Raw genomic sequence first — 17,986 nt, 5'->3', positions numbered from 1 at the left:
TGGACGAGCCCTTATTCTATTTTAAACCTTTAGGCTATGTTCACACAGAGTTTTCTGTAGGCAGAAAATTCTGCCTCAAAATTCCGTCTGGAATTTTGAGGCAGATTTCGATCTGTCTGCATGCCGTTTGCCGCCACGTTTTTCGTGGCGGTTTTCACCCGCAGCCATTGACACAGTGAAATACGCTTTCTCTGCCTCCCATTGATGTCAATGGGAGGTCAGAGACGTAACTGCCCGAAGATAGGGCATGTCGCTTCTTTTTCCCATGAGACGCCTCCACCTCCCATTGAAATAAATGGGAGACATTTTCGGACGTTTTTTGGCGCGGTTTCCGACGCGGTTTGCATGTAAAAAAAACTCTGTGTGAAATAGTCCTTAAATGGTTTGTCTCAGTACATACATTGATAGGATAGCACAAGAATCAATGTCTGATCATCATAAGCAGACCTTTGTGACTGCTGCCGATCACTAGAACAAAGTGGCAATGGCACAAGGAAAGCTCTGTGCCACTTGATCTCTTAACGACTCTGCTCTGCTTTTCCTGGGTGGTTGTACAGTTGGCTATTTACCATATTGGGCCGACCATGCGACCACCAGGAAAAATCCACGTTGAGCCTATTTGAGCTGGACGTCTGCCGATTGGAAATTGATGGCATATATTAGCGATATGTCACAAATGTATATCAAGAGACAATCCCTTCAAATATGTCGTATACATAACTCCAGTCTCCTAAAAGGCATATTTGTCTAGTATCCTTGACATAACATGACTTGTTGATTAAAGCAGATTTACAACTCCCCTCCTATTTAACGGGGTTGTCCGGGCATTTTATATTGATGGCCTATCCTCAGGATAGGTTATCAATATCAGATCAGTGGGGGTCCGACTCTAGGCACCCCACCAAGCCGCTGATTGATGGGGCCGTGGCATTCGTAGCCACAGCCTTTTTCAAGTTTACAGGCACATTGCCTTAGATTTACGTAGTGGCTGTATCTGGGGTTGCAGTTCCAGTCCCATTCAAGTAAATAGGACTGAGCTGCAATCCCAGGCACAGTCGCAACGGAAGTGTACAGAGCTGTGCCTGGTAAACACTGAAGAGGCGGGGGAGACGAATGCCACAGCCCCTTTAGCCAGCTGATTGGTGGGGGTACTGGGAGTCGTGCCCCCACCGAGCTGATACTGATGACCTATCTTAAGGATAGGTCATCGATATGAAATGCCCGGACAACCCCTTTAAAGCTTATTTCTTTCAGTATATGTGTGGCAATTACCTGATATAGTTTCTTGGTAACTAGTGTTAAATTTAGTCTGCAGACAATCTGAACAAGCAGAGCTGCAGTGTAAAACATCAGGGTAGAAAAACGGAGATCAAGCAGGAGATTGATTTCAGACTATCTCGGCCTCTCATTAGACAATGCGGACAATAAAGACAAAGTGTAGTTACAGTAGTTTGGGCGCTAATGGCCATAAATCTTTATCAAGCAACCGAAATGTAACAGAAAATCATTGTAGGTAATTACATATCATTTTTAAGCACACAACTGGACTTTAGTTTAAAAGATTTTTCGGGACTCTAATATTGACGGCCTATCATGAGCATAGGCCATCAATATCAGGTCGGTGGGGATCCGGCTATTGGCACCCCTGTTGATCAGCTGATTGAAGGGACCGGGTCCCCTTCAGCTTTTACCAGGCACAGTGCCATACATTTGGTGGTAGCCGTGTCTAGTATTGCTGCTCAGTCCCAGTCACTTAAAGTGACCCCACAGTCTAATATTATAGTCCTGGTAAACATAAATAAGTAATTCGACCACATTTATCAATGTGTTTAGGCCGGGTGTTGGCGTAAAATAAAACCTTTTTAAAAATCACAACAGAACGTCAAATAAATTTGTGCAATGTTTTGCGTTTTCTCCTCCTCAAATTTGAAAACTGATGAGAAAAGGAAACATAGTTCAGGCTGTGTTCACATCAGCATTGCCCTTCCGTGGAGGGGTTCCGTCTGAGGTTTACGTCGGGTTAACCCCTCAACGGAAAGGCAAACGAAAACCTAAGTGTTAAGGATCTGCCAGGCACAGCTTCTGTATCCACGCCCATAGGTAATTAGTCTGCACCTGCTTCTATGTCTGTGAGACTGACTCCATCTTCCACCACTCAGGATGGCAGGCTGAGGAGTGGGTGAGCCTATCACAGCCTGGCCAGACGGAGCTAGCTCCCGCCCTCTGTCTATTTATACCTGCCTTTCCTGTTCCTCCTTGCTTGTGATTCTTCTCGTTTTGTTTCCTGGCCCTGCTGCAGCTTCTTCTACCATTTGACCCTGCTTCATATTGACTCTGGCTTACTGACTACTCTCCTGCTCTGCGTTTGGTACCTCGTACACTCCTGGTTTGACTCGGCTTGTCCACTACTCTCCTGCTCTGCGTTTGGTACCTCGTACACTCCTGGTTTGACTCGGCTCGTTCACCTCTCTTGTTGCTCACGGTGTTGCCGTGGGCAACTGCCCCTTTTCCCTTGCTTCTGTGTACCCTTGTCTGTTTGTCTGTCGTGCACTTATTGAGCGTAGGGACCGTCGCCCAGTTGTACCCCGTCGCCTAGGGCGGGTCGTTGCAAGTAGGCAGGGACTGAGTGGCGGGTAGATTAGGACTCACTTGTCTGTTTCCTTACCCCCATCATTACATAATCACAAGCCATATACCTACTCTACCCTGGTCCCTCACACTACTATGGACCCCCTTGAGACCCTGGTTCAGCAAATGCAGGGTCTCTCCCTACAGGTCCAGGCCCTGGCTCAGAGGGTCAACCAGCCTGATGCTACCATGGTAGTGCCCCTCACCTCACCTCTTGAACCCCACCTCAAGTTGCCTGACCGGTTCTCAGGGGACCGGAAGACTTTTCTCTCCTTTCGGGAGAGTTGTAGGCTGTATTTTCGCTTAAAGCCCCACTCCTCAGGTTCTGAGAGCCAGCGGGTGGGTATAATTATGTCCCGTCTCCAGGAAGGGCCCCAAGAATGGGCCTTCTCCTTGGCTCCTGACGCCCCTGAACTTTCCTCCGTTGATCTTTTCTTTTCTGCTCTCGGACTCATTTATGACGAGACTGACAGGACTGCCTTTGCCGAGAGTCAGCTGGTGACCTTACGTCAGGGTAAGAGACCTGTTGAGGAGTATTGCTCTGACTTTAGGAAATGGTGCGTAGCTTCTCGGTGGAATGACCCTGCCTTAAGGTGCCAGTTTAGGTTGGGTCTGTCGAACGCCCTGAAAGACCTGCTAGTTAGCTATCCCTCTTCTGACTCCTTAGACCAGGTTATGGCTTTAGCGGTACGACTTGACCGACGTCTCAGGGAACGACAACGTGAACGTTTTTGTGTTTTCTCCTCTGACTCCCCCATGATGCCTCCCGAGGTTCCGTTGCTTCGTTCTTCCACGGAAGACTCGGAGGTACCTATGCAACTCGGGGCCTCCGTGTCCCCGCAACCATGTAGAGAGTTCCGCAGGAAGAATGGTCTCTGCTTCTATTGTGGGGATGACAAGCATCAAGTGAACACCTGTCCTAGGCATAAGAATAAGGAGCCGGAAAACTTCCGTGCCTAAGTAATCATCGGGGAGGTCACTTGGGCGCACAGGTATTTCCCGTAAATATGAAACGTAATAAAATCTTGCTTCCCTTTCAGGTCTCTTTTGGTGGTAGGTCTGCTACCGGCAGTGCCTTCTTGGATTCAGGGTCGTCTGCTAATATCATGTCTGTGGAATTTGCTATGTCTCTAGCTATGCCTTGGGAATGGGTGCTGTCTTGTCCCAGGGTACCAGGTCCCTCACCCATCTCCATCCCTGTGTCTACTTCTCCAGGAAGTTTTCGCCCACTGAGAGTAACTATGATATTGGCAACCGCGAACTCTTAGCCATTAAATGGGCATTTGAAGAGTGGCGCCACTTCCTGGAGGGGGCTAGGCACCAGGTAACGGTCCTTACCGACCACAAGAATCTGGTTTTCCTAGAATCGGCCTGGAGGCTAAACCCGAGACAAGCTCGATGGGCGTTATTTTTTACCAGATTCAATTTTTTGGTTACCTATAGGGCTGGGTCTAAAAATATTAAGGCTGATGCACTGTATATATAGCTTTATCGCCAGCCCTCCTTCGGAGGAAGATCCTGCTTGTATTTTGCCTCCAGGTATAATCATTTCCTCTATTGATTCTGATTTAGTCTCTGAAATTGCTGCTGATCAAGGTTCAGCTCCCGGGAACCTTCCTGAGAACAAGCTGTTTGTTCCCCTGCAATTCCGGCTAAGGGTACTTAGGGAAAATCATGACTCCGCACTATCTGGTCATCCAGGCATCCTGGGTACCAAGCACCTCATTGCCAGAAACTATTGGGGGCCTGGGTTGCCTAAAGACGTTAAGGCCTACGTCACCGCTTGTGAGGTTTGTGCTAGGTCCAAGACTCCCAGGTCCCGACCAGCGGGCTTACTACGTTCTTTGCCCATTCCCCAGAGACCTTGGACCCATATCTCCATGGATTTTATCACCGATTTGCCTCCATCTCAAGGCAAGTCGGTGGTGTGGGTTGTAGTAGACCGCTTCAGTAAGATGTGCCACTTTGTGCCCCTCAAAAAACTACCCAATGCTAAGACGTTAGCTACCTTGTTTGTCAAACACATCCTGCGTCTCCATGGGGTCCCTGTCAATATTGTTTCTGACAGAGGGGTACAATTTGTTTCTTTGTTTTGGAGAGCCTTCTGTAAAAAGTTGGAGATTGATCTCTCCTTCTCCTCTGCCTTCCATCCTGAAACTAATGGCCAAACCGAGAGGACTAATCAGTCTCTAGAACAATATTTAAAGAGGCTCTGTCACCAGATTTTGCAACCCCTATCTGCTATTGCAGCAGATAGGCGCTGCAATGTAGATTACAGTAACGTTTTTATTTTTAAAAAAACGAGCATTTTTGGCCAAGTTATGGCCATTTTTGTATTTATGCAAATGAGGCTTGCAAAAGTACAACTGGGCGTGTTGAAAAGTAAAAGTCCAAGTGGGCGTGTATTATGTGCGTACATCGGGGCGTGTTTACTACTTTTACTAGCTGGGCGTTCTGATGAGAAGTATCATCCACTTCTCTTCAGAACGCCCAGCTTCTGGCAGTGCAGATCTGTGACGTCACTCACAGGTCCTGCATCGTGACGGCCACATCGGAACCAGAGGCTACAGTTGATTCTGCAGCAGCATCAGCGTTTGCAGGTAAGTAGCTACATCGATTTACCTGCAAACGCCGATGCTGCTGCAGAATCATCTGTAGCCTCTGGTGCCGATGTGTCCGACAAGATGCAGGACCTGGGGCAGGAAGTGAGTGACGTCACAGCGTGATCTCTCGAGAACACGCTGTGTCTGCACTGCCAGAAGCTGGGCGTTCTGAAGAAAAGTGGATGATACTTCTCGTCAGAAAGCCCAGCTAGTAAAAGTAGTAAACACGACCCGATGTACGCACATAATTCACGCCCAGTTGTACTTTTACTTTTCAACACGCCCAGTTGTACTTTTGCAAGCCTCATTTGCATAAATACAAAAATGGTGATAACTTGGCCAAAAATGCTCGTTTATTAAAAATAAAAACGTTACTGTAATCTACATTGCAGCGCCGATCACATGCAATAGCAGATAGGGGTTGCAAAATCTGGTGACAGAGCCTCTTTAAGGTGTTTTATCTCTGACTGTCAATATGATTGGGTCTCATTCATTCCCCTCGCCGAATTTTCCCTTAATAACCGGGTAAGTAACTCGTCAGGGGTCTCCCCCTTTTTCTGTAATTTTAGGTTTAATCCACGGTTCTCCTCCGTTTCACCTGGTAGTTCCAACAATCCCGAGGTAGAGGTCGTTCATCGGGAACTGTGCACAGTCTGGGCCCAGGTTCAGAAGAACCTAGAGGCGTCCCAGAGCATACAAAAAACTCAGGCAGATAGAAGACTTTCTGCTAACCCCTTGTTTATGGTCGGGGATCTGGTGTGGCTATCGTCTAAGAACTTGCGCCTTAAAGTCCCGTCCAAGAAGTTTGCTCCCCGGTTTATAGGGCCGTACAAGGTCATTGAAGTCCTCAATCCTGTCCCCTTCCGACTGGAGTTGCCCCCATCTTTTCGAGTACACAACGTGTTTCATGCCTCCCTCCTTAAACGCTGCTCCCCGTCCTTGGCTCCCTCGAGGAAACCTCCTGTCCCCGTTCTCACCCCTGAGGGGGTAGAATTCGAGGTGGCCAAGATTGTGGACAGCAAGATGGTCCAAGGCTCCCTCCAGTACCTGGTCCATTGGAGAGGATACGGGCCTGAGGAGAGGACTTGGGTACCCGCCCGGGATGTTCACGCTGGTGTATTGATCAGGAGGTTCCACCTTCGTTTCCCCAATAAACCAGGTCCATCTAGAAAGGGTCCGGTGTCCCCTCATAAAAGGGGGGGTACTGTTAAGGATCTGCCAGGCACAGCTTCTGTATCCACGCCCATAGGTAATCAGTCTGCACCTGCTTCCATGTCTGTGAGACTGACTCCATCTTCCACCACTCAGGATGGCAGGCTTAGGAGTGGGAGAGCCTATCACAGCCTGGCCAGATGGAGCTAGCTCCCGCCCTCTGTCTATTTATACCTGCCTTTCCTGTTCCTCCTTGCTTGTTATTCTTCTCGTTTTGTTTCCTGGCCCTGCTGCAGCTTCTTCTACCATTTGACCCTGCTTCATATTGACCCTGGCTTACGGACTACTCTCCTGCTCTGCGTTTGGTACCTCGTACACTCCTGGTTTGACTCAGCTTGTTCACTACTCTCCTGCTCTGCGTTTGGTACCTCGTACACTCCTGGTTTGACTCGGCTCGTTCACCTCTCTTGTTGCTCACGGTGTTGCCGTGGGCAACTGCCCCTTTTCCCTTGCTTCTTTGTATCCTTGTCTGTTTGTCTGTAGTGCACTTATTGAGCGTAGGGACCGTCGCCAAGTTGTACCCCGTCGCCTAGGGCGGGTCGTTGCAAGTAGGCAGGGACTGAGTGGCGGGTAGATTAGGGCTCACTTGTCTGTTTCCTTACCCCCATCATTACACTAAGCTTCCGTTTGCATCATCAATGGTGATGGAAACGTTGTTAATGGTTTCTGTTTGTCACCGTTGTGACAGGGTTCCGTTGTTTTGTCAGAATCAATAGCGTAGTCAAAAACAACAGAACCCTGTCACAACGGTGACAAAAGGAAACCTTTAGCAACGTTTCCATCACCATTGAGATCAATGGTGAGGGAAATGAAAGCTAAGGTTTCAGTTTGCCTTTCCATTGAGGGGTTAACCCGACGGAAACCTCCGACGGAACCCCTCAACAGAAGGGCAACGCTGATGTAAACAGGCCCTTACCTTTATATCTGCTTATGGCAGGTGCATAATGATCTTTTACCTGTCAAAGAGTACAAAATGCCCCAGATTTCTATAGAGGTTTGCGCTTTTTAATAAACTTGTTGCAAATCTTGGCAACTACCCCTCTACGCCCCTATTCGTAAACGTGGGCCATTGAGATTTCCTCTTCTGCTATGTAAAAAACTCCAGTGGGCTGCATCTTAAGATTTGTTCTGTTCCCATCACATACAGTGGAGGAAATAAGTATTTGATCCCTTGCTGATTTTGTAAGTTTGCCCACTATCAAAGACATGAACAGTCTAGAATTTTTAGGCTAGGTTAATTTTACCAGTGAGAGATAGATTATATAAAAAAAAAATAAAAAAAATAACATTGTCAAAATTATATATATTTATTTGCATTGTGCACAGAGAAATAAGTATTTGATCCCTTTGGCAAACAAGACTTAATACTTGGTGGCAAAACCCTTGTTGGCACGCACAGCAGTCAGACATTTTTAGTAGTTGATGATGAGGTTTGCACACATGTTAGATGGAATTTTGGCCCACTCCTCTTTGCAGATCATCTGTAAATCATTAAGATTTCGAGGCTGTCGCTTGGCAACTCGGATCTTCAGCTCCCTCCATAAGTTTTCGATGGGATTAAGGTCTGGAGACTGGCTAGGCCACTCCATGACCTTAATGTGCTTCTTTTTGAGCCACTCCTTTGTTGCCTTGGCTGTATGTTTCGGGTAATTGTCGTGCTGGAAGACCCAGCCACGAGCCATTTTTAATGTCCTGGTGGAGGGAAGGAGGTTGTCACTCAGGATTTGACGGTACATGGCTCCATCCATTCTCCCATTGATGCGGTGAAGTAGTCCTGTGCCCTTAGCAGAGAAACACCCCCAAAACATAATGTTTCCACCTCCATGCTTGACAGTGGGGACGGTGTTCTTTGGGTCATAGGCAGCATTTCTCTTCCTCCAAAAACGGCGAGTTGAGTTAATGCCAAAGAGCTCAATTTTAGTCTCATCTGACCACAGCACCTTTTCCCAATCACTCTCAGAATCATCCAGATGTTCATTTGCAAACTTCAGATGGGCCTGTACATGTGCCTTCTTGAGGAGGGGGACCTTGCGGGCACTGCAGGATTTTAATCCATTACGGCGTAATATGTTACCAATGGTTTTCTTGGTGACTGTGGTCCCAGCTGTCTTGAGATCATTAACAAGTTCCCCCCGTGTAGTTTTTGGCTGAGCTATCACCTTCCTCAGGATCAAGGATACCCCACGAGGTGAGATTTTGCATGGAGCCCCAGATCGATGTCGATTGACAGTCATTTTGTATGTCTTCCATTTTCTTACTATTGCACCAACAGTTGTCTCCTTCTCACACAGCGTCTTACTTATGGTTTTGTAGCCCATTCCAGCCTTGTGCAGGTCTATGATCTTGTCCCTGACATCCTTAAAAAGCTCTTTGGTCTTGCCCATGTTGTAGAGGTTAGAGTCAGACTGATTAATTGAGTCTGTGGACAGGAGTCTTTTATACAGGTGACCATGTAAGACAGCTGTCTTTAATGCAGGCACCAAGTTGATTTGGAGCGTGTAACTGGTCTGGAGGAGGCTGAACTCTTAATGGTTGGTAGGGGATCAAATACTTATTTCTCTGTGCACAATGCAAATAAATATATATAATTTTGACAATGTGATTTTCTTTTTTTTTTAATATAATCTATCTCTCACTGGTAAAATTAACCTAGCCTAAAAAATCTAGACTGTTCATGACTGTTCATGACAGTGGGCAAACTTACAAAATCAGCAAGGGATCAAATACTTATTTCCTCCACTGTATGTGATGTACGTCTGGAGCCCATTTTCTGTCATTAGCCTAATGTTTGCCAGAAGAGTGTCTTTATAACATACTGTAAGTTTAGGCAGTATACGTTCACGTCCTTTTTTTTTTATATTTACCTGTATTCAGTGGCGCACACAGAAGAGGGGGCACCATAGAAAAGTTTTATTTTTTTTTCTTTAACATTTTTCCGTAAGATTAATACAACTGAATGTCCTTTTTAATAACTTGCCAGAACAGAAAGGGTATGTGCACACGGCAGCGTCCGATACGGCTGAAATTACGGAGCTGTTTTCAGGAGAAAACAGCTCTGTAATTTCAGACGTAATTGCTCGTCCTCGCATTTTGCGAGGCGTCATTGACGGCCATAATTTAGAGCTGTTCTTCATTGAATTCAATGAAAAACTGCTCAAATTACGTCCAAAGAAGTGTCCTGCACTTCTTTGACGAGGCAGTCATTTTACGCGTCGTCGTTTGACAGCTGTCAAACGACGACGCGTAAATTACAGGTCGTCGGCACAGTACGTCGGCAAACCCATTCAAATGAATGGGCAGATGTTTGCCGACGTATTGGAGCCCTATTTTCAGACGTAAAACGAGGCATAATACTCCTCGTTTACGCCTGAAAATAGGTCGTGTGAACCCAGCCAAAGACTCCGAGAACTTTCTATAGAGACATTGGTCCGTGTTTGTTGATAATACACATTCCTATGCCTCCTGAAAGGGAAGCAGACACAGCACAGTGACATACAGTGTATAGCGTAAAGTGGATGTGTTTCATACTAAGTTTTTAATCATTTTCCATATGGTAGTGCCCTTACGCCACATTTTTTGTTGCAGAGGACAATATAGTTATTGTTTGTCACCGGGGTTATATTTGTGGTAACATTTTTGCATTCCTAATTTATTTCTCCATTAGTCATTTAAATACACAATCATTAAAAAATACAACTATAATTTAAAATAACCTAAAGCCACACCTGTAAAGCTGATATTTTTGTAAGGAGAAGCCCTGTCTGTTTGTCTTGTATGTTAATCATGCCTCCTTAAGTAAATAGACATACAGCTATTTAAGTATAGTGGAAGCTATATATGTTCTTACACTATAGGGTACATGGGTGTAAACCTTCAATGTTGCAAGTGACTCATATTGTTTTAATATTTAGTTTATGGGAAGTTTTTTTTTTTTCAATTGCAGGACATTTCATTTTTCTTTCGGTATGGCCTCATGCACACGACTTTTTCATCCTTAATATATCCGCATTCTTGCGGATAAATTGCGGACCCATTCACTTCTATGGCCTCATGCACACAACAGTTGTTTTCACAGATTCGTGCTGGGGCCACAAATCCGACCCGCAAAAACTCAGGATAAGTAATTTTATGTTTCAGACTTTCGGCTTCACTAAACTGGTGAAATAATAAAACATTTTTGCAGAGCCGTGAATCCTGACGACATATGGATGCACAAAAAACTTAGGCCGCAATAGATCCGTGGTTTTGCGGCCTGCAAAATCACTATGGTCATGTGCATTAGGCCTAAAAAACTGATGTGCTCCACGGTTGATATTTCTGGATGATTTCCTCCCATGAGGAGCCTGTATGGCAGTGCACGGAGGCCGTATGACTCCCTAGTACGTAGCGGTACAGGCTCCATTGGGTGCAGTATGTACGAAGATAGCCTCTCCTAGAAATGTTGGGGGGGATTTATAAAAGCCCTTATGCCAATTTTCTTTTGGCTATAAAACAGACGGTTGCAATGTCATGGAAAACGTAATCTCTTTTGCTCACGTCAAGAGGCAGATGTCCATGTACAAGACTAATGAGAAACTGGCAACCATACTCTTAGATAAGGTAGACAAGTTTTAATATAACTGGACTATGTTAGTGATACCACTTGTTCTCAACCTGCTTTCTCCCCCCCTACTACTAAGTGGAGTGATTACCGTTACAAATCAATGGCATAGGCTCGGTGCTGGTGGGCTTTTGGTAATCCCCCTCCTCTTTCTACTCTTTCTATTCTTTGCTCCTCTTCTTGTCTCTATTCTATGTGCTCGACTGCAGTCCTATGTGGTCTTAAATGGCCACTGGTTGATAAGTGGCCACGGTTTTTCTGGTTTTGCTGCCCTGGTACGTCCAGCTCTGCACAGTCAAGAGCCTTGATCCTGTAAGCAACCACCAATGGTACCCCCTTTTTTCCTTATTGTTTCCTTTTTAGTTGAACGATGGCTGGGACACAGTGGGACAGCTTTGAACTGTTCTGCCATGGATCTTAAACCTTTTTTAGTTGCAAGCTTAGGCTTCGGCTTCACTACTCGTCAAGCCATTATTTTGCATTGTTTCAGTGGTGTATATGTCAGCACTTTTCAGGCTTATGTTTTGGCCTACTTGCACTTGTGACTAATCTCTTTTTGATGTTTCCATGCTTTTATTGGAAATACAATAAAAAAGACAAGTTGTTTTTTTAAATAAAAAACAGAAACCTTTCTGCCTCTTTTCTGACATAGAAAAGTCATAATTGTTGTAATGGCAGGGGGTAGGGAGACGGACAAGTGAGCCCTAATCTACCCGCCACTCTGTCCCTGCCTACTTGCAACAACCCGCCCTAGGCGACGGGGTACAACTGGGCGGCGGTCCCTGCGCTCAGTAAGTGCACGACAAACACGACAAACATACAAAGGAACACAAGCAAGGAAAAGGGGCCGTTGCCCACGGCAACACCGTGAGCAACCAGAGTGGTGAACGAGCCGAGTCAAGCCAGGAGTGTGCGAGGTACAAAACGAAAAGCAGAAGAGTAGTCGGTAAGCCAGGGTCTGTATGGAGCAGGATCAAAAATAGCAGGAGCTGTAGCTGGGCCAGGAAACCACAAGGAAAGAATCACAAGCACCGAGGGACAGGAAGTGCAGGCTTAAATAGACCCAGGGCGGGAGCTAGCTGAGTCTGGCCAGGATACTATAGGCTCTCCCACTCCTAAGCCTGCCATCCTGAGTGGTGGAAGCAGGAGTCAGTCTCAGGGATGTATTCTCAGGTGCTAACTGATTAGTTCTGGGAGTTAACCCCGAAGCTGTGCCTGGCAGATCCTTTACAGTACCCCCCCTTTTATGAGGGGCCACCGGACCCTTTCTAAGTGGACCTGGCTTACAAGAGAAAGAAGTTTTGGATCCAGTTTCTCTTGAAACTCATACAACGCGTGCCGACGCGAGGATCCGTGCGAAGTCTACAGTACATCAATTTGTACTTACAAGGTGAGCTGGAGGTTCTCCTCTTTTGTTTTTCTACATGGACCTGGCTTACTGGGGAAACGCAGGTGGAACCTCCTGACCAATACCCCAGCGTGAACATCCCGGGCGGGTACCCAAGTCCTCTCCTCGGGCCCGTATCCTCTCCAATGGACCAGGTACTGGAGGGAGCCTTGGACCATCTTGCTGTCCACAATCCTGGCCACCTCGAATTCCACCCCCTCAGGGGTGAGGATGGGAACAGGAGGTCTCCTCGAGGGAGCCAAGGACGGTGAGCAGCGTTTGAGGAGGGAGGCATGAAACACGTCGTGTATCCGAAAAGACGGGGGTAAGTCCAGCCGGAAGGAGACAGGATTGAGGACCTCAATGACCTTATACAGCCCAATAAACCGGGGAGCAAACTTCTTGGACGGAACCTTGAGACGCAAGTTCCTAGACGACAACCACACCAGATCCCCGACCATAAACAGGGGGTTAGCAGAACGTTTTTTATCAGCCTGAGTTTTTTGTACGCTCTGGGACACCTCTAGGTTTTTCTGAACCTGGGCCCAGACTGTGCACAGTTCCCGATGAACGACCTCTACCTCGGGATTGTTGGAACTACCAGGTGAAACGGAGGAGAACCGTGGATTAAACCCAAAATTACAAAAGAAAGGAGAGACCCATGAGGAGTTACTGACCCGGTTATTAAGGGAAAATTCGGCGAGGGGAATGAAAGAGACCCAATCAAATTGACAGTCAGAGACAAAACACCTTAAGTATTGTTCTAGAGATTGATTAGTCCTCTCCGTTTGGCCATTGGTTTCAGGATGGAAGGCAGAGGAGAAGGACAGATCAATCCCCAACTTCATACAGAAGGCTCTCCAAAACAATGAAACAAATTGTACCCCTCTGTCCGAAACAATATTGACAGGGACCCCATGGAGACGCAAGGTAACAAACAAGGTAGCCAACGTTTTGGCGTTGGGTAGTTTCTTGAGGGGCACAAAGTGGCACATCTTACTGAAGCGGTCCACCACCACCCACACCACCGACTTGCCTTGGGATGGAGGCAAATCGGTGATAAAATCCATGGAGATATGTGTCCAAGGTCTCTGGGGAATGGGCAACGAACGCAGTAAGCCCGCTGGTCGGGACCTGGGAGTCTTGGACCTAGCACAAACCTCACAAGCGGCGACGTAGGCCTTAACGTCTTTAGGCAACCCAGGCCACCAATAATTTCTGGTAATGAGGTGTTTGGTACCCAGGATGCCTGGATGGCCAGATAGTGCGGAGTCATGATTTTCCCTAAGTACCCTTAGCCGGAATTGCAGGGGAACAAACAGCTTGTTCTCAGGAAGGTTCCCGGGAGCTGCACCTTGATCAGCAGCAATATCAGAGACTAAATCAGAATCGATCGAGGAAATGATTATACCTGGAGGCAAAATACAAGCAGGATCTTCCTCCGAAGGAGGGCTGGCCATGAAGCTACGCGACAGTGCATCAGCCTTAATATTTTTAGACCCAGCCCTATAGGTAACCAAAAAATTGAATCTGGTAAAAAATAACGCCCATCGAGCTTGTCTCGGGTTTAGCCTCCGGGCAGATTCTAGGAAAACCAGATTCTTGTGGTCGGTAAGGACCGTTACCTGGTGCCTAGCCCCCTCCAGGAAGTGGCGCCACTCTTCAAATGCCCATTTAATGGCTAAGAGTTCGCGGTTGCCAATATTATAGTTACTTTCAGTTGGCGAAAACTTCCTGGAGAAGTAGGCACAGGGGCGGAGATGGGTGAGGGACCTGGTACCCTGGGACAAGACAGCCCCCACTCCCACCTCAGATGCGTCAACTTCCACGATAAATAGCTCCATTTGGTTGGGCTGAACCAGCACCGGGGCCGAGACAAAGCACTTCTTAAGGACCTCAAAAGCCTGGACAGCCTCAGGAGGCCAGTGGAGGAGATCAGCACCTTTGCGAGTGAGGTCCGTAAGGGGCTTAGCGATGACCGAGAAGTTAGCAATAAATCTCCTGTAATAATTAGCGAACCCCAAAAAACACTGTAACGCCTTCAGGGAGGCAGGTTGGACCCATTCCGCCACAGCCTGAACCTTGGCGGGGTCCATGCGGAATTCATGAGGAGTGAGGATTTGACCCAAAAATGGAATCTCCTGTACCCCAAACACACATTTTTCGGTTTTGGCAAACAGTTTGTTTTCCCGAAGGACCTGGAGCACCTTCCTGACATGCTCAATGTGGGAGGACCAGTCCTTGGAAAACACCAGTATGTCATCAAGGTACACTACCAGAAAAATCCCCAGGTAATTTCTCAAAATCTCATTTATGAAATTCTGGAAGACAGCAGGGGCATTACACAACCCAAAGGGCATGACGAGGTATTCGAAATGGCCTTCGGGCGTGTTAAACGCAGTCTTCCACTCATCCCCCTCTTTGATGCGAATAACGTTATACGCCCCCCGTAGATCCAATTTAGAAAACCATTGGGCCCCCTGAACCTGATTAAAGAGATCAGGAATCAAAGGAAGGGGATACTGATTCCTTACCGTGACCTTATTCAGGCTACGGTAGTCTATGCATGGCCTAAGACCACCATCCTTCTTCCCCACGAAGAAGAAGCCAGCACCTACCGGAGAAGAAGAGGGACGAATGTAACCCTTGGCCAGGGATTCCTGGATATACACTCTCATAGCTTCACGTTCGGGACAAGAAAGATTAAATATCCTACCCTTAGGAAGCTTAGCTCCTGGTACCAATTCGATAGCGCAATCGTATTCTCTATGAGGAGGTAACACTTCGGAGGCCTCCCTAGAGAAAACATCAGCGAAGTCCTGAACAAACTCGGGTAGCGTATTCGCCTCCTTAGGGGGAGAAATAGAATTAACAGAAAAACATGACGTACAACATTCATTACCCCATTTGGTTAGCTCCCCAGTATTCCAGTCAAACGTGGGATTATGCAACTGCAACCAGGGAAGACCTAGAACCAAATCGTATGATAATCCCTGCATCAACAGTACAGAGCATTGCTCCAAATGCATGGAGCCAACAAGGAGTTCAAAAACAGGGGTATGCTGTGTAAAATAACCATTAGCAAGAGGAGTGGACTCGATACCCACTACCGGGACAGGTTTAGGCAAATCAATCAGAGGCATAGCAAGGGACATAGCAAATTCCACAGACATGATATTAGTAGAGGACCCTGAATCCACCAAGGCACTGCCGGTAGCAGACCTACCACCAAAAGAGACCTGAAAGGGAAGCAAGATCTTAGTACGTTTCATATTTACGGGAAATACCTGTGCGCCCAAGTGACCTCCCCGATGATCACTTAGACGCGGAAGTTCTCTGGCTGCAATCTTACGCTTAGGACAGTTGTTCACTTGATGCTTGTCGTCCCCACAGTAGAAGCAGAGACCATTCTTCCTGCGGAATTCTCTACGTTGTTGGGGGGACACGGAGGCCCCGAGTTGCATAGGTATCTCTGAATCTTTCGGGGAAGAACGAAGCAACGGAGCTTCGGGAGGCATCATGGGGGAGTCGGAGGAGAAAACACATAAACGTTCACGTTGTCGTTCCCTGAGACGTCGGTCAAGTCGTACCGCTAAAGCCATAACCTGGTCTAGGGAGTCAGAAGAGGGATAGCTAACTAGCAGGTCTTTCAGGGCATTCGACAGACCCAACCTAAACTGGCACCTTAAGGCAGGGTCATTCCACCGAGAAGCTACGCACCACTTCCTAAAGTCAGAACAATACTCTTCAACAGGTCTCTCACCCTGACGTAAGGTCACCAGCTGACTCTCGGCAAAGGCAGTCCTGTCAGTCTCGTCATAAATAAGTCCGAGAGCAGAAAAGAAACAATCAACGGAGGAAAGTTCAGGGGCGTCAGGAGCCAAGGAGAAGGCCCACTCTTGGGGCCCTTCCTGGAGCCGGGACATAATTATACCCACCCGCTGGCTCTCAGAACCTGAGGAATGAGGCTTTAAACGAAAGTAAAGCCTACAACTCTCCCCTGAGAACCCGTCGGGCAACTTGAGGTGGGGTTCAAGAGGTGCGGTGAGGGGAACTACCAGGGTAGCATCAGGCTGGTTGACCCTCTGAGCCAGGGCCTGGACCTGTAGGGAGAGACCCTGCATTTGCTGAGCCAGGGTCTCACGGGGATCCATAGTGGTGTCAGGGACCAGGGGTAGACTAGGTATGGGCTTGTGATTATGTAATGGCAGGGGGTAGGGAGACGGACAAGTGAGCCCTAATCTACCAGCCACTCTGTCCCTGCCTACTTGCAACGACCCGCCCTAGGCGACGGGGTACAACTGGGCGGCGATCCCTGCGCTCAGTAAGTGCACGACAAACACGACAAACATACAAAGGAACACAAGCAAGGAAAAGGGGCCGTTGCCCACGGCAACACCGTGAGCAACCAGAGTGGTGAACGAGCCGAGTCAAGCCAGGAGTGTGCGAGGTACAAAACGAAAAGCAGAAGAGTAGTCGGTAAGCCAGGGTCTGTATGGAGCAGGATCAAAAATAGCAGGAGCTGTAGCTGGGCCAGGAAACCACAAGGAAAGAATCACAAGCACCGAGGGACAGGAAGTGCAGGCTTAAATAGACCGAGGGCGGGAGCTAGCTGAGTCTGGCCAGGTTACGATAGGCTCTCCCACTCCTAAGACTGCCAGCCTGAATGGTGGAAGCAGGAGTCAGTCTCAGGGATGTATTCTTAGGTGTTGACTGATTAGTTCTGGGAGTTAACCCCGAAGCTGTGCCTGGCAGATCCTTTACAATTGTGCTATCCTTTGATACTTTACATATCTTTCGCCACATTTTTTAAAAGTGGTAAGAAAAGTGAGTGGGTTTTAGTAGGAGAGGAGGGGTCTGCCATGGACCAACAGATTTACCATCACGCAAATCTACTCCTGCTCATTTACCATCACTTACTCCATAAAAATGGCATACGTTATGGCTCAAATTGAAGGGGGGCGAACAACAGATTTACCATCACTTATGCCATAAAAATGGCATACGATATGACGCAAATCTACTTCTCATAGCAGTCGTAGCTTTCAATTTCTGGTGCACAGATAGCCAGAGATGTTCCAAATTTATTACGAGGCGTGCCCTCCATAGTGCACTTGAGTTTAAGACTGGCGTATGAAATGCCAGTCTTAGTAAATTCCCCTTAATACTTGTAGGGGAGAATATCTCCATACATACATCATCAATTGGAGCATGCCACTTTTTTTTTGCCAGAATGGAACAAAAAACCCTCTGTATAACTTTGTACAAATTCAGCCATAATATGGTTATGTGCATAAGGCCTCATTCTAAAAACAATAACTTTTTTTTCCCCATCAAAATAGCCATAAGAGGGCTTGTTTTTTGTGGGATGAGTTTAAATTTTTTAGCAATAGCAATCACTTTTTGGTACATGTAATGTGTTGTACAACTTTTCTTATATATATTTTTTGGGATGGAGTAATTCCACCATTGTTTTTTGCGTGACCGTATTCCAAAATCCAGTACATTTGTTATTTTTCCATCAATGGAGCTGTGTGTGAGTTTCTTCTTCATATG

General features: G+C 47.0%; 1 protein-coding gene across 3 annotated transcripts in view; it reads left to right on the top strand.

Moving 5' to 3' along the window:
* The window catches only part of PLS1 (plastin 1), a 157,879-nt gene that overhangs the window by 15,562 nt on the left and 124,331 nt on the right, over window positions 1-17,986 (top strand). The window lies entirely within an intron of this gene.

This window comes from Rhinoderma darwinii, chromosome 4 (assembly GCF_050947455.1).
Source record: "Rhinoderma darwinii isolate aRhiDar2 chromosome 4, aRhiDar2.hap1, whole genome shotgun sequence".
In the NCBI taxonomy this organism is placed as follows: Eukaryota; Metazoa; Chordata; class Amphibia; order Anura; family Rhinodermatidae; genus Rhinoderma; species Rhinoderma darwinii.
This window is presented reverse-complemented; position numbering and strand designations above follow the sequence as displayed.